Below are 21,658 nucleotides of genomic sequence, written 5' to 3'. Positions count from 1 at the left end.
TATTTTTAAACATTTTACAGCCTTTTGATCCATGTATGTTCATGTGCATCAGCTGCGTACAGTGATAAACCCCTGACTATGGCCCAGGTGTCCCAAGTTTCAATAGTAGCCCATAAGTTGATGGACAGGCAGGGAAGACTAGCAGGTCTATAGTTCAGAATTGGATGCGTGCACTCAAGGGGGGGGGGGGTGGCTGTGATGTGCCTTAAGCTGAGTTATGGATAAAACACCATATGGACAACACACCAGTGAAGCCTTCTGCATGGTTTCCCCCATGGTGGCATTAGTATGTGTCAGTTCCTTAGGGTAAAAACACTCCTTTGGAGCAGTATGACTCTGCCCCAGGAAATTTCAATCTCCTCATCAGCCAGAAAACATGGGTCAGAGATAAAGTTGTCATTAATTAGGTCAGGAAGAAATGAAGAAATCTCCTGGATGGGTGTGATGGTCAACTGTGGAGAACCAGAAATGCCATAAAAATTGATCCATGTATGCACCCGTTCATAATTAACTGAAATAAGCAGTGATTGCAATGAAAATATTATAATAAATAACAAAGACCAAACATGAAGTACATACAGTACAAGACTGTGGTTAAAGCACTATTTGTATAATATTGTACCATTGTAGCAACTATCTGCTAAATGTTTTACTGTACTGTCTCTGCCTATTTGGCAAAGTCCATGATTGAAAAGAGTTGCTTTTACAGTTAACAAACATAAATAAATAAGCAAATATACAAATATCATCTCTCCCTGTCTTACCAGAAAGAAATTTAATAGTTTAGTATTTTAAGGTTTAAGACTTTATAGACACAAAGCAAAACCTGTAGTTTCCTCAGAAAGTGACAAGCTAAGAATTCTGTGACACTGTTTTATCCTTTGTAATAAAGCTTAACTAAACTGTATACCAGGAGTGTCACTGTAATGGAACAATTAACTTAAGTACACATACTATGTACTATTCTACTTTGTGTTACATCTTGAATAAAAAAATGAGACTAAGTAACTTGAAACATAAAAATGCAAACTTTTTTCATAGGGTCATAGGAGGTTACTAAGCTAATGGTTCTAGGGCCCTTATAAGCCTAGTCAGGTTCAACCCTTGTTTGTCCACAGAGATAGTCTATGTTATAAGCAGATCTAAATCAGCATCGACTGCTTCTATCCAAGAGGGGATGCAGGTGAAAATCCTGGTGTGAATTTGCAGTTTCCCATCCAATCGTCCAAGTTATGCTTAAAAAGGGTTAACAAGAGGCTCCATTTACCCTGTACTGGAAGTTTATTCCAGAGGAGAGGCAACCTCTGAGAGACATAGCTGTCTCTCTAGCAAGTCCTATTGATCGCTTCATGGCTTTTTGGCTAAGATCAAGTGTAGTATCTGTTCTATGTCACATGCTAGGTTAAGGTCCCTAGAGCCACTGAATCATGTACCATTTGACTTACGAATGTGCAGCATTTCCATTAAGGCAGGATCATAGGTTGCTCTTTATGCAAGGCACAGGTCACCTCTGAGTAACCTATAGCCTATATGATATAGAGTATAGTGACAGTGATTTCAGTCTGTTGATGTAAAACATGTGCTGAAGACCCTGAATTTTCTTTGTGAGGAACTTTTGAGGTCTCTCCAGTTGCTGCAGGTGGCTGTTTAGGTACTTACCAAAGGGAGCACTGTACTCTATTATTGGCCTATTGAGAGAAGAGTACAGGGGTTATAACTGCTTTTGTTCTGGAAGCTATGCCTTTGCTTATGAGGTGAGCAACATAGAAGGAATTCCTTACCACCGTGGAGACATGGTGATCAAAAGTAAGGTTGCTGTCAACCTGTGTGCACCACTGATTTAGAGTTTAGGGTGTTGTTATTAATATGGTAATTTGCAGGGACATCATCTTTGCCAAAGGGGATAATAATGCATTTTTTTGCATTGAGTTTAAGACCATGACTTTGGCACATTGGTTTGTGTAAGTCCTTCTTGTAGAATTTTGACATCATTTAGGGGCTCAATTACTGCTCCCAGTTTGCAGTCAAAAGTAAACTTTGTCAGCCACAGACCTTTTGTTTTTGTCTACACTTCTGAGAAGTAGATTCTAAACAATAGGTGTCCCACCACCAATCCCTGTGGAACACCACTGGTAATGGGTTTCTTGCTAATTGTCAGAGGTAGCTGAGTTACGGATGTGTTGTTCTTTCCTTTTCCCGGTCTTCTCCTACTCAGTGACTGGTACATACAAATCAATCCTGTTTGATAGTCATTCATGCAGCTATTAATACCCCTCCCTCCATCTCTGTCTGAAGCCAGAGATTCCCCCAGTTTATTTATTTTACATTGTCAACCGGGAGTGTCTGACTGAGCCGAAAAGGCCCTTTTTCAGCAGAGGCCCAGGGAGAAAAGCTCCACAAAGAAAAATTACAGACACATTTAGTTATCTAGACATGATCAGTATACACACAAATTACAAAAGACATGTTTCTACAGTGGTATGTGGCACATCAACAGTTACAGTGGAGAGAACGAACAAAAAAATATTAATTTAAAAATAAAGGTAATGAATAGATTTGTGGTGTACAGCTGAAATTTGGAACATAGGTAGAATACATACATAGTACACAGGTACAGTACATACATTGTAGATTAGCCAGTGTCTGTGAGTAAGATTGAAAACTAGTATAAAGTACTCTAGATTTAGTATGTATATGTTATCCGCTTTCACTAGCGTGGGGAGCAATCATGGCACTGTCAACTTTGCTTGAGATGTTGCCTGATGAGGTCTTTAAAAGAGGCTTTGGATGATGTGTTATGAATGCTAGTAGGGACAGAGTTCCATTTTTTAGCCACTGAACTACTATATAGCACATCTCCAAAGCTATTGTAGCTGTTGGTGACTTCTAGTAGTAGTTTGCTTGATGACCTAAGAGGCCTTTTGGATGAGTGATGTTGTACTAGGTTTTTGAGGGCAGGACACTTATTGGGGAGGTAATAGATAGAATGACAGAGGCAGAGCTGATTGTAGGTTAGGAGGTTGGGCAGTTCAAGCCAGTGGAGCTGTCTCAATGCAGTACAGTGATGAGTTCTATATGAGCAATTTGCAGTAAAGCGGGCAATTCTGTTATAGCAGGCTTCCATTTTGCTTAGTTCGGTTTTGTTGAGATTAGTCAGAATGGGAGATGCATAGAGTAGGGCGGATAGAAGTTGGGAGCGAGCAATGGCTGATCTTGTGTTGTTGGTAAGAAATGGTTTGATACGGAAGAATGATCCCAGTTTGGCATGTACTTTTTTAATAGTTAATCAAATTTTAGGTGGGAGTCTATGGTTATTCCCAATAGCTTAGCCTGTGCCACTGGAGTGACTGGAGTAGCATTTGTGGAGTAGATAGTGAATTGACTGTTAGTGTTTTTGTTAGAACTGGTTATAATCATAAGATGAGTTTTCTTTGGATTGAGGATAAGTTGGGCTTTGGTAAGATAGTTTTCAACGTCAGAGAATGCTAGTTGAGTTGTTTGCAGAAGGGTGGGAATGTTTTGTGCAGCACAGATTAAGGTAGTGTCAGTTGCATAATGAATGATAGATGCATGCTGTGTGGAGGTATGGAGGTCATTTGTGAAGACTGTGAATAGTAGCGGTCCTAAGATAGAACCCTGTGGGACTCCTATGGTTATGAGCAGCTGAGGAGAGAGAGAGAATTTTCCCATTTCACAGCTTGGTACCTGTCAGTTAAGTAGCTCTGGAACCAGGTAAGAGTGGAATTTGATAGGTGATATTGCTTTAGTTTGTTTAGCAGGATTTGGTGTGAGACTTTGTCAAATGCTTTGGACATATCCAAAAAAACAGCTGACACCTGTAGGCCTTCATTTATGAGATGGTTTACTGTGTCTGTGAAGCAGAGGAGGGCTGTAGTGGTACTATGGGCAGGTCTGAAACCATGCTGAGTAGGTGACAGGATGTCGCTGTTTATGAGATAGTTTAGCATCTGGGTATGGATGCATTTTTCTAGGATTTTGGCCAGGGGGAGAGTAAAGCAATGGGTCTGTAGTTATTAAGTTCAGTGGAGGTCCCACCTTTATGTATGGGTGTAACATAGGATATTTTCCAGAGTTTGGGCACATAGTTTTCAACAATTGATCTGTTTATGAGAGTGGAGACTGGGATAGCAATAGCATCTGCTGTGAGTTTCAAGAAACAGCTGGGGAGTAGGTCAGCTACTGTTGATGAGGTTTTTAGTTTGGAGAGCATGCTTTTGATTGAAGTGGTGGAAACTGTTTTGAGGGTAAAGCTTGTAGTAGTGTTATTTGTGTTGGGGGGACAGTGAGGAAGGAACTGTCCTGTGATACTAAGGATAGAATTGAGTTCACAAAGTGGGAGTTGAATTGTGTTTCGATGGGAACTTTAGTGTCAGGGGTGGTTGATTTGGGGGTAGCCTTTTGGGTGGATTTTAGTAGCTGGTTTACATTTTTCCAAACTTTTTGGGGGTTGTGTTGGTATTTAGTTTGTAATGTTGTGTAGTATGATTTTTTGTCCAGCCTAATGCATTTTTTTGCATGGTTGCTCAGTTCTTAGTACTTAGTTAGGCTTTGTCTTTCTTTGTTTTTTTGATAGTAAAGCCAGGCAGTGTCTCTGGACTTGAGGATTTGTTTGGTTTCTTTACTGAGCCAGGGGTTTGTAGAGATTCTAACCTTGATTTTGCGCAATGGAGTGACAGTGTCTAGGTGTTGTAGAAATGTTTTGCTGAAATATGCTACAGCCTGGTCAAGTGGGAGGGGTTTTAGGGGGGGGTCCAGTCACAGTTACAGAGTAAAGTGTTGAGAACCTCAGGAGAGAATCTTTTTGTGTTTCTGGTGGATATATAGTTAGTGGTTTTGCATATGCTTGTTCTACTACATATAAGTATATTATGTTGCGGTCACTTAAGGTGTCTGGAAGACTGCCTGTGTGAGGGTACAATGTGGGGTTGTTAGTTAGGGCCCAGTCGAGGATGGATTCCCTTTTAGATTTTTTATCACATCTAGTTGGAATTTGGACTAGCTGCTGGTAGCCATGGAGCTTTATTAGATTACTTGGTAGTTTTGCTATACAGGTGAACCAATCTAGGCTGAAGTCCTCCAGAATAAGGGTTTTACAGTTACATTCTGTATTATGTTTGGCACTCCTACACATGCTCAAGGTGAAATTGCTCAAGCTTCAGTAGATCGCAGAAAACAAAGATGAAGAGCATAACACTGAATGCTGTTTCCCATAGAAAATATTTGCATGTGTGGTTTCCAAGTGTGTGTTTACAATAACTCACTTCTTTACGAAATTTCTTCCTTCCTTGAGCTGGTGCAACTGTGGAGTTGGTATATATAATTTTAGAGGGTGTGGGGAGCAAACAAATAAAAATGGATTTTTGCCTGTTTGAATTTCATTTTTTTTTCATCCTTTTGGAATGTCAACATTCAGAAAGTTGGCGTTTTATGGTCGAACCATTCTGTTCAGAACACACAATGGTACTAACACAAATGGAAAGTTCTGCAGTAACAGAATAACTTATCATTTTGTAAGAATGCATACTAAAAGAGGAAAAAACTGGTCAGAGTTCATAGCAAATGCTTATCTGATTCTCAGCTTTAACTGAAGGCAGCAGGTAAAAAAGCAAACTGACATCCAAATGCCAAGCTATTTAAAATAAACAAACAGGTAAACTTCCCTTATTTAAGTACAACATTTGCTGCTGGGCTAAGCCAGATCCATACCTCAGTCATAAAATGTATATTGATGTGTTATGCTGTCATCCTGCATTTTCTCCAGTCATCCAGTGCTGGACATGGCACTATTTACTAGGAGATGTAGTGCCAGCTGTGTCTGGTAACTGTCCTTAATGCCGACATTGTCCTACATCTCACACTGTCAGTCTAGGACTGCATTTTCTCCAGTCATCCAGTGCTGGACATGGCACTATTTACTGGGAGATGTAGTGCCAGCTGTGTCTGGTAACTGTCCTTAATGCCGACATTGTCCTACATCTCACACTGTCAGTCTAGGACTGCATTTTCTCCAGTCATCCAGTGCTGGACATGGCACTATTCACTGGGAGATGTAATGCCAACTGTGTCTGGTAACTGTCCTTAATGCCGACATTGTCCTACATCTCACACTGTCAGTCTAGGACTGTGGCAGTAGGCTTATTCTGATGTTGGAGATTATATTGGAATATCTCTGAACATCTTGAGACCAGATAGCATAATGGTCATGGTCTTTGCCTCCCATGCCCAAGGTGCAAGGTTTTCTTCTTACCTCTGACCAGTTCCTGTTTGGAGTTTACATGTTCTTCTGTCTCTGCGAAGTCCCTCCCAAACACAGTTTTAGTGTTTCCACCTCAAGCTTGCCCAAGAATAGAGCTGTGGACAGCAGCACAGACTCTAGATGGTGCCCTATAGGGGTAAGAGTTGAACAGACTAACTGATTTGGGCATCTCCTCTGGGGCACAGTATCCTGAAAGAGAGGAGAACACAGATCAGAGTGGGCTATAGGTGATTCAGTCATGTTGACAAAGATCGCCAAAGTGGGCATGAGTTTTTACTAGTGATAAGTAGTTGGATGACCTGGCCTTCTCTGACCTCGCTACTCAGGAGGAGGACAGGCTAGAAATGGTGTGGGAATTGTGGTGAGGGGGAGGCTTCAAAACATAATGAGGGATGTCATCGGAACAGACTCATAGCAATCAGACTGCAGTGTAATAACAGAGCAATACTATCTCCTAGACCAGTGACAAGGAGGAAAAGAGTGCATTCATGCAGCAGTTGTAGGACCTACTATACTAGGACAAAAGTTGAATGCATATATCTGAACAGACAGAACAGGATGTGAGGCCTGCCTGGAGCAACAGGGATAAGGAAGGAGAGGATTTCTGTCTGAAAACATGGATCAGCAAATCAGACAGTCAGAAGAGTGGTCAACGTGGAACTCAGGTAGACTTCCTGGAGATTATACTGTGATATTTCTGTACATCTAGAGACCAGATGGCATAATGGTTAAGGTCTTCGCTTGTCATGCAAAGTCATCCCCAGTGAAACAGACAGTCGGCCTACAGCATAAACCACTGGTTCCTGCAATCAGCTGCAAGCAGTGGTCAGAGAAGGCTCTAAAGACAACAGATACCAGGCTGAAGACCTGCAAGTTGACTGGAGAGAAAGCACAACAGTTCAAGTAATTACTCATGACTCTAGCATCTCAGGAAGAAGAGGAAATAGGTGGTGGTGAAGAAGAATGAGAGTGCTACAAAACAGCATATGCTGTAGAGAGAAGTATGGAAATACGGTACGTAAGGAAAGATGGTGGTGGAATGCAGAAGTCCAGAAAGTCATCTAAAGAAGCAGTGCAGGAAAAAGTGGAAGATAGAAAAGAGACCAGGCTAAGAAGGAATACTAGTTGTCTAACAAACAGGCTAAAAGAGGAGTTGCAATAGCAAAGAATAAGGCATTAGAGGCAGCAACTTCTGTAAAGTGATTCAGTAGGTGGCACAAAGACACTCTATCAGGATGTAAGAGAAAGACAAAAAGATAAAAAAGCCTTCATAAGGGATGTCAGCAGCAATCTACTCAACAGTCCACAAAACATTAAAGGTAGATACAAGGAGTACTTCAAGAAGCTTCTGAATAAAGAAAATTCCACATAAGCTATACTGCCCCAGACACAGCCTACGGTGAGAGAAGAGGAGAGGCCCACCATAAAAGAAGTAAGAACAGCACTAAAGTCAGGGAAAGCAGCAGGCTCAGATGGGTGAGATAGGGGAAAAATTGTTCCTGAAGGTACTCATAGCAGTATGGAGAGAAAGGCATATCCCAGATGACTGGAAAATATTAGAATAAGTGTACCAGTGCCAGTGTTGAAGAACACAGGGGACATTCACAACTGTAGGCAGTATAGAGGTATCACACTGCATGAAAGTTCTGGACAGGGTGATTGATAAATGAATATACAGAGTAGTAAGGTGAGAAATGAGCAGTTCAGACTCAGATCAGTATACAGCACAACTGACCCAATGTTTGCTGTTAGACAGATGCTTGAGAAGAAGCTAGAAATGAGGAAAGAGTCCAGCTGGACATTCCTTGACTTGGAGAAGGCATATGACAAAGTCCAAAGAAAGCTGATTTTTGCAGTCCTGTTGTAGTTTGAAGTGCCAGAAACATTGGTAGAACTAGTGCAGATTATGTATAAGGACCCAATGACTCAAGTATGAACAGTGTTCGGTCTTAAAGAGAGGTTCCCAGAGGGAGTGGGTGTGCATCAGGGTTTAGCACTTAGATCGCTGCTGTTCATACTAGTGCTGGACTACTAGGGGACAGATCAACAAAGTTGCTGTCAGCAGACTCTGAGCAAAAACTTAGGCAAAGGGTAGAGGAATGGAATGCAAAGCTGAAGGCACACAGAATGAAACTAAGTGCGGATAAGACAGTTGTAATCTCAGCAAATAGGGAAATTAGAAGAAGCTGAGAATTGAGATAGAAGGGAAAGTGTTGTAACAGGCTAACAGTGAAGTGTTGTAACTGGTTAACAGTGAAGTGTTGTAACAGGTTAACAGTGGAGTGTTGTAATTGATTAACAGTGAAGTGTTGTAACAGGTTAACAGTGAAGTGTTGTAACAAGTTAACAGTCTCAAGTATCTGGGAGGGTGGCTGAGGAGAAGAGAAGTTAGAAAAAGAGGGTCATAGCTAGAATCAGAGGGGCTACAGTCAACTGGCACAAAGTGTCAGGAGTAGTGCATGACAGAATACCAAAGAAGTTTAAAAGTAAGGAGATGAAACAGTGGTGCAATCAGTACAACTGCAAGGTACAGAAATCTGGATAGGAAAGGCAGATGACATGAGGAAGCTAGAGGTGATGGAGATGAAGTGCCTGAGACTGATGGCAGAATGTACACTGTAGGACAGATGAAGGAATGAGGACATAAGAGCAGAAGACACAGTAGCTCCAATTGCAGAAAAAGTCAAAGAGAACAGATTGCAGTGGTTCGGGCACATGTGCAGAATGGCAGAAGACAATCAGGTGAAGAAGATTTGGGCCAGACAGGAAGAAGACAAGAGGAAATGGGGCCATCAAGCAATGGATGGATTCTGTGAGGGAAGACCTGCAATAGTCAAGTATGACTGTCAAAGAAGATAGCAGAGTGGTATTGAATAAGGAGAGATGGTAACAAGTGCACAACACCCCGACTCCATGAAGAAAATGAAAAAAGGGGGTAATGATGATGATGATGGTGATCTTTGCACATCTGTACATTTTTAAAATGTTCAAAAATATGTATACTGTTGTGGTTGTCCAATAAAGAATACAATAGTTAATGGTATGCTCAAGCTGAAACTGGAGTGTGGGTGGGAAATAAACTTAGAATAGAAGTCTCCTCCAAAATGAGGGGTGCTTGGATATCAAATGATACTTTTGCCACGGTACAGGCAGCAGCATCATCAAATTAAAGAATATATGACTCTGCTTTCGGAGAGGTGGGCACAAGTGTCCATCTTGCCCCCCCCATGGAAGCTTGCACTTGAACTGTGTCTCTCATGATACTTCATATGAAATACTAATAGCTTCATTTTCATATTTTGTAAAACTTCCATTCGTTTCTTTAGTTTTCTTCCTCAGCATCCAACAAATGGTGGATGTACACGGACAGACAGACAAATCCTGTGTTTGTGTTTGTGTATGTGTGTGTATGTGTGTGTGTGTGTGCTTGTGTGTGTGTGTGTGTGTGTGTGTGTGTGTGTGTGTGTGTGTGTGTGTGTGTGTGTGTGTGTGTGTGTGTGTGTGCATGTGTGCGTGTGTCCATGTGTGTGTGTGTGCATTCATAGTGATGCTTTAATGGATTATTCAACACAAAATATACATGTCTTCTATATATAAATGAAAATGTGAGCCACAAGAAATATGGCAATTGTGAATGAGGACACATCAGACATTCAGTGTGTGTGACATTCTTAACATATGCAGCACTCTTTTTAAACTGTTTCACTTTGTTTCCCTCCATCTCTGGCATATTTAGCATATGCATGCACATGAAAAGTAGAGACAGAGAAACCAAGTAAGAGAGAGAAACTGACAGGCAGGTAGACAAGCAGACAGATACGCATGCATATTATTGAAGACATGATGTTACAATATTAGTAACTGAATAGAATCTTTTGAGTAAAGGACCTGAATCAGTAGACAAGGAACAAGCCTAGAAGAGCAAGAAAAATACACAATGTGTAAAACTATACGGATACACTAGACAATCTCGATGCACTGAAATGTCGAAATTCAGTACGTCAAGACTGAATAGTGGAAAGTGCAATTAACTGAAACTACACTATGCTGAATCTGCAAATGTCGAATCCGCCGCTATCGTGGTGTCACGTTCATGACGTGTGGTGCGGTTTGTGGATTTATCTGTGGTTTCAGGTAAGTATTGTGTGTTTGAGGATAATGGGTAGGGATTTTAGTGTGTGTGAGTGTGTGCGATGGTGTTTGTTGTGTGTTTAGTGCAACCTCGGAGTTAGAATATATAAGTAGGGGGGTTGTGGGGGGGTGCAGGGGGGGCTTGCCCCCTTGCTTATAGGTAGGTTAAGTGTGTTTGTGTGTGTTGTTATGTTTGTTTAATTAGGTAGGTGTATGTGTGTGTGATTATGTCCTGGTTTGTGTGTGTGTGTGTGTGTGAATGGTCGCAATTGTAGTGTTAGTTATTGTGGGTTTTCATGTAAGTAATTTTTCGACTATTCAGTCTCAAAATACTGAAATTCGAAATTTCATTATTTTGAGATTGTATAGTGAATCCAACTATACATATATTCATGCACGTCAAGTTACTAACCATCCACTTACAAATATAATACCTACAATACAATGTTCAGACCTCATTTAAAAATGACAATTTGAAATCATGGCTAACTATATTAAAATATAATAACCTAAATGAATAAAAGTGGTAGATATGTTATAACTATCATTTTTTTCAGCACAACACCAGCTACAAAATGTGTGAGTACTTAATTTACTGAAACATGATTTTTTTTTCAAATCTGAAGAAAACTGTGTAAACAGAGTTTTTCTAAGTTATAGCAGACACATATAAGTGACTTTATGTTAACACGTAGGTCAAAAGCATTATGCAGCAGGAAAATAACAGTACTGTAAATTTGATCTGGGACACTCCTCCTAGTCTAGTGTCATTAGCTCATTCTACCTAATACAGACAGAACATTTGAGAAGGCCAACCTTCTCCTCTCTCCCTTTCCTTTACAAAAAAAAACTGTGCTAGAATCTCCCTGTGTTCTGCTTAACTGTAACAAAAAAAATGTATGCTCGTTTCCTGCCTTTCCTGTAACTAGTCTAGTCCAGATACAGATTTGCTATGTCCAGGACTGTTTGTAAGCTTCTGGGCCCCCCAAGCCTTTCTGTGTTGGTGGGAAGCCTGCTAGCTTATCAGTGGGAGTGGAAAGCACTAGGTAACCTATCTACTACATAAGGAGTGGTTTCTGGCCCAGAAACTGTAGTTATTGGCAGTTTATCCATCTCTCTCAACTTCCTGATTTAAAATCCCACATTTGCACTTGCCCCCCCCCCACTTCCTGTAACTAGTCTAGTCTAGATACAGATTTGCTGTATCCAGGACTGTTTGTAAGCTCCTGAGGCCCTCAAGCCTTTCTGTGTTGGTGGGAGGCCTGCTAGCGTATCAGTGGGAGTGGAAAGCTCTAGGTAACCTATTTACCAGATAAGGAGTGGTTTCTGGACCAGAAATTGTAGTTATTGGTCGTTTGGGCAATTTTTCCATCTCTTTCAACTTTCTGATTTAAAAGCTCGCATTTCCATTTATTTCTTTCCATAACTAGTCTAGTTCAGATACAGATTCTTAGTTTTAGCACTTGAATTTGCTTACTCTTGCTCATCACTTGTTCAGAACTTGTTGTAAGCACTAAATAAGCTACAAATTACTACAGCACTCAACCTTCCTCATTACCTAGAGGAAAACAGTTTTTGTACTTACTTTCCTCACTTGTCTAGAGGAAAATATTTTTTTATTCAGACATGTCCAAGGGTCAGCTCCCAGTGTTCTCTCCTGTCTATCTGATGAATCTGGGCATCTTGGGGCAATGTAGCAATTACCTCATGTACACAGACAACCCTCTCCTCCTCCCACCCAACACTACAACCTGTGAGAGATGCACTTATCTAGTCAAACTGTTGGTAAAGCTCTCCCCAACCAAGACTGTACTTGACAGCCAAGAGGAGAAGGTAAACACTTGTACCACACCACACTCATCACATAGTCCCACTAAACCTACACCACCAAAATCCACACATAGAAATACAAAAACATTCATGGAGGCTCTCAATAATAATCTGCTCAAGCAACAGAGACCTCCAAAGCAGAAACGCAAGCAACCTCCACCCACCAACATAACACAAATGACACATAGCCCACAGACTCAGTGTGCCACTCAACCACAGCCCATAAGGCAAAACAATATACCCAACACACTAGTCATAGGTGACTCTATAGTCAGGCACACTGATGTCCCACTCACCAGGTTAAACAAGGAGAAGGTTACTGTCAGCTGCCTGTTGGGTGCCAAGATCCGCCACATAACCCACTCACTCAGGTCACTCCACAACAAGTACAAATATGACTCTGTCATTGTCCATGTTGATGTGAATGACCTGAGACATACCTCACCTGGACTACATGAAAAGAGACATGGAAGAGCTCTCCAATCTTGTAGCCCAGGCAGGTATGACCCTAGGCCTGAGTAACATCCTGCTATCATCCAGAATGATACCGCAGTACAAGGACAAAATGATTGACTTCAACAATTGGCTAAGCTTCTGGTGTCATTCTAAGGGGATCCAGTATCTGTCTGCCTGGGACCACATGGTCAACAGACCACGATGCTTTGCCAGAGATAGCCTGCACCTGTCACCCCCGGGAATCCGGATACTGGCTAAGGCTCTTGCCGCACCTATAGTGCCTTTTTTAGGCAAGGTTCAAATGACAAATTCACCACTGTAACAGGAACAGGCAAGCAAAAACTGAGGGTAATGCTAATCAATGCTAGAAGTCTAAATCTCAAAAGGCACTCCCTCGAGGAACTTCTTAAAATGGAGAACATCGATATCTGTGCAGTGACTGAGACCTGTTTCAAGGCTCCAGGGAGCACACCTGCATTACCAGGCTATAACTCATACCACACTTTTCAGCCACCTAACCTGGACCTGAACACCAAAGGCGGACGTGTGCCCATATTCATTAAGGATATCCACACCTCCAGGCTAGTTGCTCAGCATAATGCATCTGAGGTTATCCAAGTGCAACTAACTCTGGGCAGAACTTCAATCCAAATTGTAGCTTGCTACAGATCTCCCACCATGCCCCAGGATTCCCACTCCTCTTTTCTTGATATATGGGAAAATATTAGGGCTCAACCAAGCACCCTAATAATGGGCAATTTCAACTACCTTACCATTAACTGGGAAAACTACTCATGTACCAACTCCTTCGCTCAATGCTTTCTGGAATTCATAAATTCAAGTGCCCTGGATCAACTTATCCACACACTCCCAGGGGCAACAATATCCTAGACCTAGTCATTACCAACATGAGTGACCGATGTTCCACACCTGAAGTCAAATCCTTGTTGGTCAGATCCGAATATAAGCTAATCACCCTAGATTTCCACATCCCACCCCCACCCCCCATTAAGGAAACCACAGTAAAAATTTTCTCCAAAGCCAACTTCATGCTTCTTAAGACAGAAATGGTGAACTTCATGACACCCATGCAGATGGACAATGCAGTTATGACTGCTGACTCCTACACAAATGCACTCTATAAGCACTTACATGAGTACATAGATCGTATTATCCCAAACAGAACCAAGATGATATCCCCCCAAAAAAGGAAGCCAATCTGGTGGTCCCCTGCCTTAAACAAACTCTATAACAGAAGCAAGAAACTGTTGCAAAGGAGAGTAAAATCCTATGAGTGGAGGAGCTCCCTGGTCAGCCTCAGTAAGAACCTGAGATCCTCCAAAGCTAGCTATGAAAACAAAATCGCCACTGATTCTAGGGACAACCACAAAGCATTCTATAGCTATGTCAAGAATCTCAATGGCAACACCAGATCTGCTCTGAGTTACAGCACAACGGCATGAAAATTACAGAACCAACTGATATTGCCAACATCCTGGCAGATAGGATTAGTGCTAACTTTACCACCCTCTCACCCCCTAAAGGGCCCAAATCTATACGGGAAGAATGCAGAGTTCCTGTAATCACAACTACGCAGGTAAAAGCTGGACTCTCTAAAGCCAAAAACACAGCATTCATGGGACCAGACAACATCCCAGGCTGCATTTTACATGAACTTCAGAACGAACTGGGTCCTCACCTAATCACCATGTTCAATCATAGCCCCACGTCAGGCTTTGTGCCCACTGAATGGTGCACAACAACAGTTATCCCACTCCACAAAGGGGGAGCCACAACTGCTCTCGGGAACTATCACCCTATTAGCCTGATGAGCCTGGTCTGTAAGGCCATGGAATGTTTCATCAAAAAGTGTATAGTCATCCCCTTTGGCAAAAACAAAGTGCCCACAAATTACCACATAGGTGGTAATCCATTAAGTACAGAAGAAGCAATTAGGGACCTGGGGACCCAAGTTGATAGCAATCTCTCATTTGACAACCACGTGGCCAAAGTGGTTAGAAAAACATTTTATATAGCCCACCTAATCATGAAGGGATTCACATCTAGATCAGGGGAGGTCATCGTGCCTCTTTACTCATCCCTCATCAGGCCCATAATTGAGTACAATGCCCCTTTTGGGATGTACCTTACCAGACACCTGCAGCAACTGGAAAGACCCCAAAAGTACCTCACCAAGAGGATCAAAGGGCTCAAACAGATGCCATATGCTGCCCGGTTAAAGAAACTCCAGCTCTACTCAGTGGCATACCGCCTGCTCAGAGGCGATCTGTGCCTGGCGTATAAAGCCATGTCCAACCCGGAATTAATGGACATGCTGCACCTCAGAAAATCCAAATCCCATCGAGCTACGCGCTTGAGAGACTTGAACCTCAGCACTGAAATAAATAGGACATGATGGAGGGACAGATTCATAACCCAGAGGCTCCCTTCACTCTGGAATAAAATCCCAGTCCAGGTTAGGCAGAGTCCCTCATTGACTCTCTTCAAGAGGAATCTTGATGAGTGGATGGGAGATCGTAGGTTTACCCCGGGTATCACTTCTGTGTCACTGTTAGACAGAGGCACAGTATACTAACCTCGAAAAAGGGCATAGCAAAATTAATTTAAAATGGGTGGCGAAAGCCAAACACACTCTGGCTAGGCTGATAAATGCCCTAGGACAGATAGCCTAGTATGAACCAATGAACCTATGAACTTATGGAACTCATAAACAAAGACATTGGTAACCTCCAAACTCTGGACCCCACCGAGTTCGGGTTTGTGAAAGACAGATCATGCCTCCTGAAATTGATTGACTTCTTTGAGGCAATCACCAAAGCCGTAGATGAGGGTAAGGTGGCTCACACAGCCTATCTTGACCTCGCCAAGGCTTTCGACACCATCCCCCATTCTGGAATTATAGTTAAACTAACTAAAATAAGTATAAATATCTACATCACAAGATGGGTTGCCAACTGGCTCACTGACAGAACTCACACTGTAAAAGTTGCAGACTCCAAATCTGACTTCAAACCAGTGACAAGTATGACAAGTGGAGTACCACAGGGTTCAGTCCTGGGACCTCTCTTGTTTGGTATCTACTTCTCTGAAGTACAGGCTAACACAGAAGGCCTTTGGCTAATGAAGTTCGCAGATGACTGCAAACTAGGAGCCATAGTTGAGTCCCCAATGATGTGGACATCCTACAGAAGGGCCTCACTGAGACAGATGCCTGGTGTCAGAGCCATGGCCTCAAGCTCAATGCCAAAAAGTGCATTGTCATCCCCTTTGGTAAAAACTCAGTACCCATGAACTACCACATAGGCGTCACTCTACTTAATGCCGAATGTGTGATAAGAGACCTTGGGACCCATGTGGACACTAGTCTCTCCTTTGATAATCACATCACCACAGTAGTCAGGAAATCCTTCTATGTGGCACACCTCATCACAAAAGAGTTCTCATCCAGGAAAAAAGAGGTCATTGTTCCCCTCTACTCGACACTCATTAGACCCATTATATAGTACAACGCCCCTTTTGGAATGTACCTCACAAGACATCTGCAGCAGCTGGAAAGGCCACAGAAGTACCTCACAAAGAGGTTTACTGGCCTCAAGCAGATGCCCTACACTGACCATCTCAAAAAACTCCAGCTTTACTCCATAGATTATCGTCTACTCCGAGGTGATCTCTGCCTAACATATAAAGCTATGTCAAACCCAGAGCTGTTGGACATGCTACACCTAAAGAAATCCCAATCCCTTCGAGCTACACGCTCTAGGAACCTAAACCTTGTCACCACAATAAAAGGACATACTGGAGGGGTAGATTCCTGTCCCAGAGACTTCCCATACTCTGGAACAAGCTACCCATCTACGTCAAGCAAAGTTCCTCATTAGCACTCTTCAAGAAAAATCTTGATGAATGGTGGGAAATAGGAAATACACCCCGGGGATCACCTCTGTGGCTCTGCTCGACAGGGGCACAGGAAAATAACTTTCTTGAGTGGCATAAGCCAGGGAACCTTGTTGGCTAGGCTTACTTAGGCCCTTGGGCCGATAGCCTAGTACCTACCAATAAAATGAATGTTACTTCACATATAGATACCCTTAATTTTTGTAAATGGCAAAGTAAACAGAAATGTGTTTTTACAATTTTTGACAAAAGCATATAAGTAATTTTAAAGCAAATGTCATGGTAAGATGTAGGCAGTACTAAAGTTATTCAGTAGGACATATTCACTGAGGAATTATATTTTACAGTTACATGCTTATTAGTTATTTTTTGAAAAAGCAAGAAATATTTTGTTTCTTTTTTTTTTGTTAATCTTTTGTTGACCAGTTTAGTCCCAGTAGGCTAGTAGCCTGTTTTCAGGGGAGACCCAAGGGTGTATTTATATTAGTAGGGGAAATTTGGCCAGGCTATCGGGGTACTTCCCTTACACTTTTTGAAGGGTGCCATGGGATCTTTTACATCCACCTGAGCTACTACCAACTTAAGCAGAAGCAGCCTCAGTTTAATGTCTCATCCGAAGGAATGTATCCAAAGTAACTCTAAAGCAGATGTGATTATAGAGCAGTAGTAGCAGTAGTACTAGTAGCAGTATTATTATATTTTAATTTAGTTAGCGGTGATTTTAAACTATCATTTTTAAATGAGGTCTAAACATTGTACAGTAGTAGTAATAACAGTTGTAGTAGGTAGTAGTAGTAGTAACAGTACTAGTAGTAATAGTAGTAGTAGTAGCAGTAGTAGTAACATAAGTAGTAGTACTAGTAATAGTAATAGCAGTAGTAGTATTCATAGTAGTAGCAGTAGTAGTAACAGTACTAGTAGTAGTAGTAGTAGTAGCAGTAGTAGTAACATAAGTAGTAGTACTAGTATTAGTAATAGCAGTAGTAGTATTCATAGTAGTAGCAGTAGTAGTAACAGTACGAGTAGTAATAGTAGTAGTAGCAGTAGTAGTAACATAAGTAGTAGTACTAGTAATAGTAATAGCAGTAGTAGTATTCATAGTAGTAGCAGTAGTAGTAACAGTACGAGTAGTAATAGTAGTAGTAGCAGTAGTAGTAACATAAGTAGTAGTACTAGTAATAGTAATAGCAGTAGTAGTATTCATAGTAGTAGCAGTAGCAGTAGTACAAGCACATAGTAGTAATAGCAATAGTAGTAGTAATAGTAGTGCAAACATTATTGAATAAAATTAGCCTCCAAAATTAGAGATGTCTTAGTTACAGCTAACTTCTGGATTTTTAAAGAATGTTGTATTTTGCAGTTATTCTCCCTTTCCAGTCCATCTCCACAGATACCACTGAATACAATATGTTTTTCCATACTATTGTATGGTATAATATGAAAGAAAAAAGTGTGTGTGTGTGTGTGTGTGTGTGTGTGTGTGTGTGTGTGTGTGTGTGTGTGTGTGTGTGTGTGTGTGTGTGTGTATGTGCGCCTGTGCATGTGTGTTTCATAGTGTTTGTCTTTTGACTTTTATTATCATTCATTCATTTTTGGCTTGAAGTGTTCCTCACAAAAAAACTTATTGAAACTTTTTTTTTACTGAAAAATATAAAAACCATAAAATCAATAAAACTGTTCTCCATTTTCCATCTCTACAAGCATGAAATATTTAAATAGTAGACTAAAGCATGAACTGTGCTACAATCATGCTTTCAAAAAATAAATAAATAAATAATATAACAAGCTATGTACATACTTAAGTACAATTACATCAGTGTGTGTGTGTGTGTGTGTGTGTGTGTGTGTGTGTGTGTGTGTGTGTGTGTGTGTGTGTGTGTGTGTGTGGGTGTGTGCGCGTGCGCGCACATGTACAGGGTATAAGCAAGCAGTTTCAGCAAAATAACTGTTGGTCCTTTTGTTTGCACAGCTTCTGCATTAAAAAGGAGCTAATATGAATGTGGGAAACTGAATGCAGCTGTACATAACTTTAATGACAATGCCAGATATAAGCTATACCTGTCTCTTCCAATACAACAACAAATTGCTTACACTTGAAAGAAGCATCGCCAGTCATTCAAGCACAATCATACCAAAATCCAATGAAATGAAATGAAATGACTCTCTCAATAATAAAAGCTCTGAATCTATGTGGAAATCATGACCATTCATCATATCAACATGACAGCTGACACAGACAGCACATATGAAATTAATTGCAAAAAGCATTAGATAAAAAACCTCATATAAAGAAGCAAAGAGTAAACATCATAATGCCAGTATGCAGATGCATTATAGCTGTCCTTATTTTATAAACACACACACACACACACACACACACACACACACACACACACACACACACATACACACACACACATATATATATATATATATATATATATATATATATATATATATATATATATATAGATATAGATAGATATATAGGGTCTATATTATATCATCGAACACTTAAAAAAGTGAACGCTGATTGATCGACCTAGTTTAAGCGAAAGCTTACAATCTCGAACTGTCAGATCAGCGATTTTTTGTCCCAGGGAAAAAAATCGCTGATCCAAAACACATACACACAACACAAGCACACCAAACAAACAAAAATCCACACACATACACCTAAAATCTGATACCTAACCCTACACTAAACTATGCACACACCACTAACTACCCACTTACCTTAACCCAAACCCTAACCCTAAGGTCCGTCACTATCGCACACTCACCTCACCCGCTCCCTAACCCTAACTCACTTAAATCCGCCCTAACCCTCATGTCCACTCAATTGCACACACACCTAACCCGAGCCCTAACCCTAACTCACCTAAATCACCCTAACACTCACATCCACACAATCACACACTTACCTGAATCCGACCGGTAACTTTCCACCATAACACTGAAAATACCGAAGTAACAGAAACAGACAACCAAATTCTTTCCCTAGGAAAAAATTCGAGTTTCTGCTGCTTCGATATTTTGCAGTTTTGCGAAAATAAGTTTGATCAATCAGCGTTCACTTTTTTAAGCATTCGAGGATGTAATATAGACCCAATATATATATATATATATATATATATATATATATATATATATATATATTTATATGCGTGTGTGTGTCTGTGTGTGTGTGTGAATGAATTAGTGCATGTCTGTATCATAAAGCCAACAACTGAGATTCATCCATTTCCCCTGTTTAATATTCATTTCATTGCTGCATCAGAGTTAGCTTGTTTGCTAAATATATCTTTTGAATAGGGCTTTAAGTAACTCTTGTAGATTCTTTTATAAATGGGATTTCTTCTCTGCTTCTGATAAGATTTTAAACATATATTTTTTGACATTAGCTAAGGTGTTTGTATAATTTTACGAGTATAGTGACAGCCATGATACAATTTCTTGCCTTTATATTTTAGTTACGTTGCTTAGATAGCTTACTCTATTTTTGTAGGATGAGGTAATTTGCCAGTAAGACTATTTTCTGTTTGGCCGATTGCAGTTTTATGTTTATGTTATTTTATTTGAACTCTTTATTATTATTTACTTTTTAAGAAAGAACATATTCATTATCTAGTGTTTTGATTTTGGTGGGGTTAGATTTTTTGGGGGCTTAAGTACGCATGTGTTTGTTATATGATTTATTACCACATGTATTTATTGTGTGTTTAATGGTAATATTCAGCTGTTGTACAATTTGTTGAATTACGTAAAATCGAAATTCAGCAGATCAGCCATTACATAATATGCAGCCTGGGATGTTGTCTGGTCCCCTTCTACATAGTTATGCAATCCTGAGGTTAGTATATTTAATTTCTGGGGGTTGATGACACAGCCTCCATGCCAGGGAATGTGGAAAGCAAAGCCCACCATGTAAATATTATTTTTGTTTTTCTTTTGGTAAGTTACTTTAGCTATATTTTTAGTTGGCAATGAAGGTAATTGCTCATAAGGTGAATCAGTGTTTTATGTTTGAACAGTCTCATCAGTAATTATTCATCACAGACCTATATGTGTATGTGTGTGTGTGTGTGTCTCTCTCTCTCTCTCTATATATATATATATATATATATATATATATATATATATATACTTATATGTGTAAATATATATATATATATATATATATATATATATATATATATATATATATATATATAGATAGATATATCAGAATCCTGAAAGCAAAATCCTGAAGACCAAAATCCAGAGAAATCCTGAAACCCAAATCCTGAACACGGATACCAACACTTACTATATTCCAGCACAAGTGCATACAGAAACATATTACCCTTCAACTATATGCAGGGGGGCAATTCCCCTGCACCCCCCATGTGGGGGGTTGCACCCTCCACACCCCCTGCTACTTAAATATAACAACTCCATGATTGCACTTCAGTACACTAAGTGCAATCTCAGAGTTGACATATTTAAGTAGCAGGGGGTGTGGGGGGGTGCAGGAGGACTTCCACCCCACCCCCCCGCATTATACTTGGAGAAGAGTAATATGGTTCGTGTTTTATTTGTTTCTGTATGTACTTGTGCTGGAATATAGTAAGTGTTGGTATCCTGTATGTTTTCAGGATTTTGAGTTTTCAGGATTTTGGTGTTCAGGATTTTGGGCTTTCAGAATTCTGTAGCACTCATATATATATATATATATATATATATATATATATATATATATATATATATATATAGTGAGTGTGTGTGTGTGTGTGTGTGTGTGTGTGTGTGTGTGTGTGTGTGTGTGTGTGTGTGTGCGTGCGTGCGTGTTGTGATACAAGCACCAAATTGTTTCTAACAGAGAAACAGTAATCACAAATGCATAGATATGATCATGCAATAAACATGAATAAGTTTCTGATACTATGTACATTCCAAATTTTTTACATACAGCATTTAATGGATGGTAATATAGTTGAAAATACATGTGATAACCTGCTACTATATGTTTCACAACAAAGTAAACAATAATATCTTTCTGTTTGGAAA

General features: G+C 40.4%; 1 protein-coding gene and 1 pseudogene across 2 annotated transcripts in view; one reads left to right on the top strand and one right to left on the bottom strand.

Moving 5' to 3' along the window:
* Positions 1 to 21,658, bottom strand: part of LOC122808830 (nuclear receptor subfamily 2 group F member 5-like) — a 241,448-nt gene that overhangs the window by 186,657 nt on the left and 33,133 nt on the right. The gene's annotated exons all lie outside the window — the stretch shown is intronic.
* Positions 1,342 to 1,438, top strand: LOC122809847 (annotated as a pseudogene).

The sequence above is a fragment of the Protopterus annectens genome, chromosome 8.part0, assembly GCF_019279795.1.
Source record: "Protopterus annectens isolate FY-2018-M chromosome 8.part0, PAN1.0, whole genome shotgun sequence".
NCBI classification, from domain to species: Eukaryota; Metazoa; Chordata; order Ceratodontiformes; family Protopteridae; genus Protopterus; species Protopterus annectens.
This window is presented reverse-complemented; position numbering and strand designations above follow the sequence as displayed.